This window comes from Giraffa tippelskirchi, chromosome X (assembly GCF_054371585.1).
Source record: "Giraffa tippelskirchi isolate mGirTip1 chromosome X, T2T-mGirTip1v1.2.pri, whole genome shotgun sequence".
NCBI lineage: Eukaryota > Metazoa > Chordata > Mammalia > Artiodactyla > Giraffidae > Giraffa > Giraffa tippelskirchi.
This window is the reverse complement of record NC_137289.1, coordinates 111403206-111410595: the sequence shown is the minus strand read 5'-3', so window position 1 is coordinate 111410595 and position 7390 is coordinate 111403206.

Genomic DNA, 7390 nt, shown 5'->3' with positions numbered 1-7390 from the left:
CCCAAACCCCTTCTATCAGCCACTGAATAGCTGAATAAATGGATGCAAGGCCATGAATAAATAAACAAACAAAGAGGAGAGCAGCTGGGTTCTGTACCCTAAGAGACGTAGATGAGCCTGACACCCGTTTTCCACTGGGCATTCCAGAAGTGGCCATGGTGAACCACTGGAGACACCTCGCCTGAAGGTGTTGGTCAAGGTGAGCATCTCCTGACCACCAGCCCTGGGGCAGAAGGAAACAGAGCTGGGATGACCCCTCGGCCAAAGAAAACTGGCCTGGGGAAACTATCTGGCCCTGGAGTTTCATAAGCCCCAGGCACTAAATAATTCTATTATCTTGGGTTTTGTTCCCAGGTTCCTGATAACAGCCTCTGGTGGATTGTTAGTAGTGACTGTCTGTGCATGGTGCATGTATGTCTGTGTGTGTCTGTATGTGTCTGTGTGTGTGTGTGGTGTGCCTGTGTAACAACAGAGACACACGGAGAAAAGAAAACAATGGTTTTTCTCTGAGCCCCAAAGGGAGCAGCCCCGGTGCTCCGGAGCTGAGCCAAGGGAGAGAGAGTTGCGTGTCCTCCTCTCCGTGTCTTTTCTTATTTTGCATTTCTCATTACATCCGCATGTCACGGGGCTGCTGGCTGATTTATAATTTATTGGTTTAGTGTCTCGCGGCAGGGAAAGGATGCTACGCTATATTTTTCAGGGACACTCAATTCAACTTTGCTGAAGCAGCCAGGGCCACAGCTGCGAGGGGCACAGGAGAAAGATGTGTGAGAAGAGGAAGAATGCGACCCTAGGGCTGCCCAGGCCGTCCTGGTTAAAAGCCGTCTGCCATCAGAGATGCTGACCTGCGTGGGGGGTTTAGTTAAGTGGAGGTTTTCTAAGTGGGTTTGGGAGATTCCATCTCGAGCAGGCCTGCAAACATGCATCCAGTATGTGGGGCACTGATGGAGTCCTGCTTTCCTGGGTTTCCCATGTCAGGTCCTGAGACAAGGATTCATGTAGGAGTGATTTTATTAAGAAATTCTGCCAGAAAAAGGAGTATGGGAGTGTTTTCATTTGCTGGGGCTGCCACAACAAAATAGCACACACTGAGTGGCTTAAACAACAGAATGTATTGTCCCACGCTAACGGAAGTTAGAAGTCTAAGATCAAGGTGTCAAGGTGTTGGTAGGACTGACTCCTCCTGAGGGTGAGAAGGAGAGTCTATCCCATGCCTTTCCCTTAGTTTCTGGTGGCTTGCTGGCAGTCTTTGGCATCCCTTGACTTGTATTGAGTTGGCCAATAAGTTCATTCAGATTTTTCTATCTGATGTGATGCAAAACCAGAACGAACTTTTTGGCCAACCTAGCAGAAGCGCCGCCTCCATCTCTGCCTTCGTCTTCACTTGACGTTTTCCCTGCACGAGTGTTTGTGTCCAGATCTCCCTTTTATAAAGACACCAGTCAGATTGGGTTAGGGTCCATCCTAATAGACTCTTTTTAACTTGATCACCTCTGTAAAGACCCTACCCTCCAATGAGGTCACATTCTGAGGTACTGGGGGTAGGGACTTCAACATATGGATTATAAAGGGACACAGTTCAATCTCTAGCAGCAAGTGAGGAAGCAATACAAAGAAAGGAAGGCGACCGAGTGAGGGTGCAATATCAAGCATAGTCCCTCAGAGGGGAACTTGGGCTTCACCTCGAACAGCATTCTGGGGCAGAGGAGAGAGGTCACCCTCAGAGGGGCTTGATGGGGGTACAAGGGAGCTGGAGTAGCAGTTAGAGGAGGCCCCCAGAGGGACCTCAATTGCCAGGTACTTCCAGCCCTCCTAGGACATGGATAAAATGGGTGCTGGCTGTTGGCAATGAAAGCATATAGGAAAAGATGTGCTAGAAAATGGAAGATGGGTGTTGAGAGGGCGGGGAGAGTGCTGACATTTGCTGTGAGCTCTCAAGTCCCATTTCTACCCAGAAGTGACTAGTTGCCTCTTTGGTGTGTTGACATGCCCACACCATGATATGAAGGGGAGGGGAAAACGGGGAGCTGAGAACATAAAGTCCCAGAAAAGCCTAGATTGATATTGAAAAAACAGTTGTTGTTTTGCTAGATTTTTGTCAGTGGTAGATTTTAATTGCACGGAGGTGATCTCGGGTAGTAGGGGGGTGGGGGAGTGGGCATGGGGGATGGGGAAACAATGTACAGACAGGCAAGAGGGCCGAGCATTCTTGTGTAAAACAGGGAAAAGGAAATACATTTTGGGAAAAGTGGTCATGATCGACTCTTGGGGTTAGAATCACGGTCTTTGATTGAATAACATGGCAGGGTTTTGATTCAATAGTAATCCGATTTGGGCGGCACACCAATCATAAATTCTCCAGCAAACTGAAAAATTCTGTAGGGTAATGGAAAGTGTTCGAACCCCACGGTTTTCATTGAATTAAATATGAAAATGTATCATACAATCGATATTGCAATATTTGATTCAATCAGCATTTGGGGATGAGAACCGTTTTCTCCCATTTGTTTTTATGCTGTCGAAAAATATTTCAATTTGCTTCAGAATTTATTATTGACAAATCACCCTAACGGCAGTTGGTGGTTGAGGTGGGGAGCTTGTCACAGAGGATTGGCAGCTGAGAGATGGTGGGCCAAACCAGGCCCCCAGAAATAGCCAGGGACTGCTGAATGCTCAGCTGAAATTCTAGAAAGCAGCTGATTATGCACGGCAAGAAGGGAGATGAGAACATTTGTCACTGGGAGAAAAGAGACAGGACAGGGGGCCTTGCCTTTCCTCTGGATGGGCCTGCTTTCAGCAGCAAGGGCCAGCCCTGAGCAAAATTTTGAGGCAGGCAGAGGGGGCACTCCCACCTCCTCTGCTCACTGTCACCCTGGCCCTCAAAAAGAAAGGACTCTTCTCTGTAACCCTGCAGTTAGTGGCCTAGTGCTGTGTTATAAACACCAACGTGGAGACTCAGAAACTTGGGTCTGATATGGGGGGGGGTCTTCCACTAATTAGCTGTGTAACCTTGGGTAAATGACTTAATGGATAAAATCTGACCTTTATCATAGAACTCTTGTAATTATTAAATGAATGCATATTAAATGAACATGTATATGCTCAGGACTTCATAAGCAACCAGAAAACAGAAGTTGTTGTTTTTATTATTATTATTATATCAGTTATCCATTACTGTGTAATTCACTTACACTCCAAAATGTAGCGCCTTCAAATAATAATGAATCTACCAGTCAGTTCTGGGCTGGTCTGGACTGTGCTGATCGTGGCTAGGCTCACATAGGTGTTTGTGGTAGGAGTGTCAGCTATGGGCTGCCTAGTTCACAGTGGCCTCACACGTCGGGAGGTTGGCTGGCTGTTGGCAATAGTGGTGACAGGGCCAGGTATCTCTCAGCCTCCAGCAGACCCTACCCAGCTTGTGACATGGTAGAGTCAAGTGTAGCAAGAGGGCAAGCTTTGATGTGCAAATTTTATTCAAGTGTCTGCTCTTGGCACATTTGCTAATGTCCCCCAGTGGCCATGAGAGACACAAGGAGAGATCAGATTCAAGGGGTAGAGAAAACTTCTCCTCCTGATACATGGATACACATTTCAAGAACATACATCCAAGGAGAGGAAGAATCTGTGGCCACTTTTGCACAGGGCCATTATTAACATTATCATTTCTTTTGAAGTGCTTGTCATATCCCACCCCTCCCCATGTAAAGCTCTAGACATGAAACGCCTCCCTCACTAGCCCAGAGCTCCTTGAGGGCAACATCATATCTTTGCACCTTTTGTACCCAGCAAGGTAGCAGGCACTTGAAAATGCATCCTGAATGGTTACATAAGTATAATTATATAATCTTATGAGAATACTTTTGAAATGCATTCATACTAAAGAGTTGTCATCAGAATCGCCTGCCTCGCAGAAGTGTTTGAATTTTTAAGCTAATGGCAGGAAAGGGACATGGCTTAATATAAATAGAAATTCTGGATAAAATGTTAGGAGTCATTGATGGGTGGCTGTTTTAGAAAAAAGTATGTCTCTCATATTCCTCACACTGAACCATTGAACAACTTTCAACTCCAGTTACAACTATGGCTGTCCTGTTTGCATCTCCTAGGGAGAGGGGGTTAGGGTGGCTCAAGTGGTAAAGAATCTGCCTGCCAATGCAGGAGACCCAGGCAGAAGATGTGAGTTCAGTCCCTATATAGGGAAGATCCCCTGGAGGAGGACATGGCAACCCACTCCAGTATTCCTGCCTGGGAAATCCCATGGACAGAGGAGCCTGGTGGGCTGAAGTCCACGGGGTCACAAAGAGCAAAGGGGGACCCCCTGCTCCTCCAGGGCCTTGTCTTCTGCATAATCCTTATTAAGTCTCCTTGTTCTGCCTGCCCAGTTGCCCATGGTTAACACACACGTACATACATACACATCAACAAACACACGTGCATGAACAATCACACTCCGTTTCCTAGGGGAAGATGAGTCAACTACTCCTCGGGGCCCTGCGACATCCTGTGCTCAGGCCAGGAGGTCACAACTCCTGGTCACGCAACGTTGCCTCTCTGCAGGCAGCCCTGCCAGTCTGCAGCTTCGCCTGACATCTTTGTTTTAGGGGAAATGAACACAGAGTATTGCTGGGCTCCTGCCAAACTGGGTCAACCGTGTTCCCTCTTTTATCCCCTGATAGGCTGAGACCCATCTGAGAGCTGCTTCCTCTTCCCCTTCCTGTTCTCATCCAGCTCCTCGTCTGAATTATCCCTTTCCTTGGCTTTCTGCTTTGAGGATGTCACCCTGACAGCATCTCCGCTCCACCATCTTCGCTAAACAGCTACTAGAGTAATAGCTGAGATGCCCTAGGGAGTATCCACAGCCGAAAGGCCTCCCAGGAACACATATTGTTGGAGCCCCTTCTGGGTGTCCTCACTCCCACTCCATATGGTTTTAGTCTGGCTCTTGGTCCCACCATCCTATGCCCCCTCTCCAACCCCACCCACCAGGCAACAAGAGACTTCGTCCTGACCAATCAGCACAGCCCACTCCCCTGGACACAGGGCTCAGTTTGGGGCTGGGCCTGAGTTCCAAGCACGGGCCACTGCTGCTGCTAAGTTGCTTCAGTCGTGTCCAACTCTGTGCAACCTCATAGATGGCAGCCCATCAGGCTCCGCAATCCCTGAGATTTTCCAGGCAAGAGTACTGGAGTGGGTTGCCATTGCCTTCTCCCCAAGCACGGGCAGTCACACTGATTTCCTGTAATGGTTGTGCAGATACCAAAGCAGCAGTGTGCTGGAGCCCTCCTTCCACCAGCTTTTGAGCACCAAAGATGTGCAACCCCTGGGTACCTTGAAATGGACCACAGTAGGAATATATGTACTATGGAGAATTCAGCAAATGCTACACATCAGAGCTTTTTCATTTGGAGAGTCAATTGTTAAAAATTTACCAATATACAACTGGATGGTAAAGAGAAGCTCTGTTTACATGATGTGGCAAAACTGGAAGGCTCTGAAGGCAGCAACTTCTTGTGCTGCATGGAGAGCTGTCATGCAGCACCAAAGAATGAAGACAATGCAGAGAGAAGCAGAGTCAAGAACAATGAAAGAGAGAAAGAGAGAGAAAGCTAACAACATGTGTGCTCCTGGATCCAGCCATGCCTGAACTCCAACCTATCGTGATTATATAAAAAAAGAAAAATTGCCTGGTTTGCATTTGCTAATTTGAATTGGACTTTTCCCCTTGAAGTGATTTAGAAGGAGCCTCCCCAAAATGTGCCACTTTGGCATGTGGACTATTTAGAGTTAAATATAATCAAGGCCTAAAAGACTGAAGAAGAGCTTTTTACTCCCCTTTTTAACTACCTAGAAGAACATAGATAGGGGGTGCCTGGCTCAGAGAAAGAGCTATTACCAAAGATAAGTTTTATTTGGATGACCCATCTGCATGGCCATGCAAACATCTAATTGCCAAAAATCTGCTCTTATTATCATCCTGTGAATGACCCTCCCATCCTTGGAAACCCTAAGTGCCTGTCTCATTTTTTAGCTCAGGAGGTCATACAAGTCTCAACCGCCCTATTTGCCCTTGGGTCTTATATTGTTATGGGGATCCCATATGTACAAAATTAAATTTGTTTTTCTCCTGTTAATCTGTCTTGTGTTAATTTGACTATTAGACCAACAGAAGGGTAAAGGAAAATGTTTTCCTCCCCAACAGCCCCAGGCAACTTTAAGATCCCTGACTGAAATGAAACTTAGGAGAAAATTATATTCTGCTTGGGGATTCCTAAAATTATCAGCACAAAAGGGGAAACAGTGCAAAAGAAGATCCATCTTCTCTTGGTTCCAGGGTGCAAGGAAATGAAGATTGATGAACCCTTGCCAAGCAGGGTGCGGGGCATGTAGGGTGTGGCTTGCCAGTGTCAGACCCACACCTTCAGCCATGGACAGAGGTCCCAAACTCGGGGCCCCAGGGCTTGAGTGATCAGCTTGGAGAATCCCCAGCACTGCCATCATCCCCATCCTGAAGCTGAGGTTGAACCCCTCTGGTTTCTATTATTGTGAATCAGATACAATTGGCCCTGAAGGGGAGCCAAATCTGCTACCCCCAAAATATGCCATTGAGGCATAAAGATTATTTTAGGCTGATTACTTTCAAGAAACAGCAGTCACTGGGGAAGCTCTGAAAACAGAAGTTTTGTAAGAGACATCTCCGTGTAAAGGAAAACTCCCTTCACCAGTGTGTCTGCTTCTCTGTACCAGGAAGAAGATGAGTGGAAATCTCTAGAAACTCCTATGAAGGAAACAGGCATGGACTTAAATCTGCATAAAAACCTTACCTTTGTTTACTGCGCTTTTCCTAATAACACCCCCCCACCCCCGAACGGCTCGGCCATATCACCCATCCCCAGCATCTTCCTTTGTCTTTAGCTAGAGATGGGGTTTAAGGTGGTGGTTTGAGCCATTTCCAGGATTACTCATTTTTCCTGGGGCTCTCCCATGTACATAGACAGTATACAGGTTATTGAACTTCTGTTGATCTTTCTCCTATTCACCTGCCTTCTATTACAGGGGGGTCTCAGCCAAGAACCTAAAAGGGTAGCAGGAAAAGTATGTTTCCTCCCCCACAGCCCCTTCCAGTGAGAAAACCTCCAAGGGCAGCAATCCTGCCCGTGCGGCTGCCCAACCGGCTCTCTCAGAAGGAGCAGAGCCAGCGAGCCCCAGGAGACCCCCTTATCACTGAACCTTGATTCTACATGGCCTAGAGAGGTCCTTCCAGCACCTTCGCCCCGGGACAATGACGATGTGCTCCAGGCTACTGGCAGCCTCAGTCCCAGTGCAGGAGAGGCCACAGATTAGACCCCCTCCGTCTTGGGCATCCTGTGCAATCGGGCCTCAAAGGCGCCCA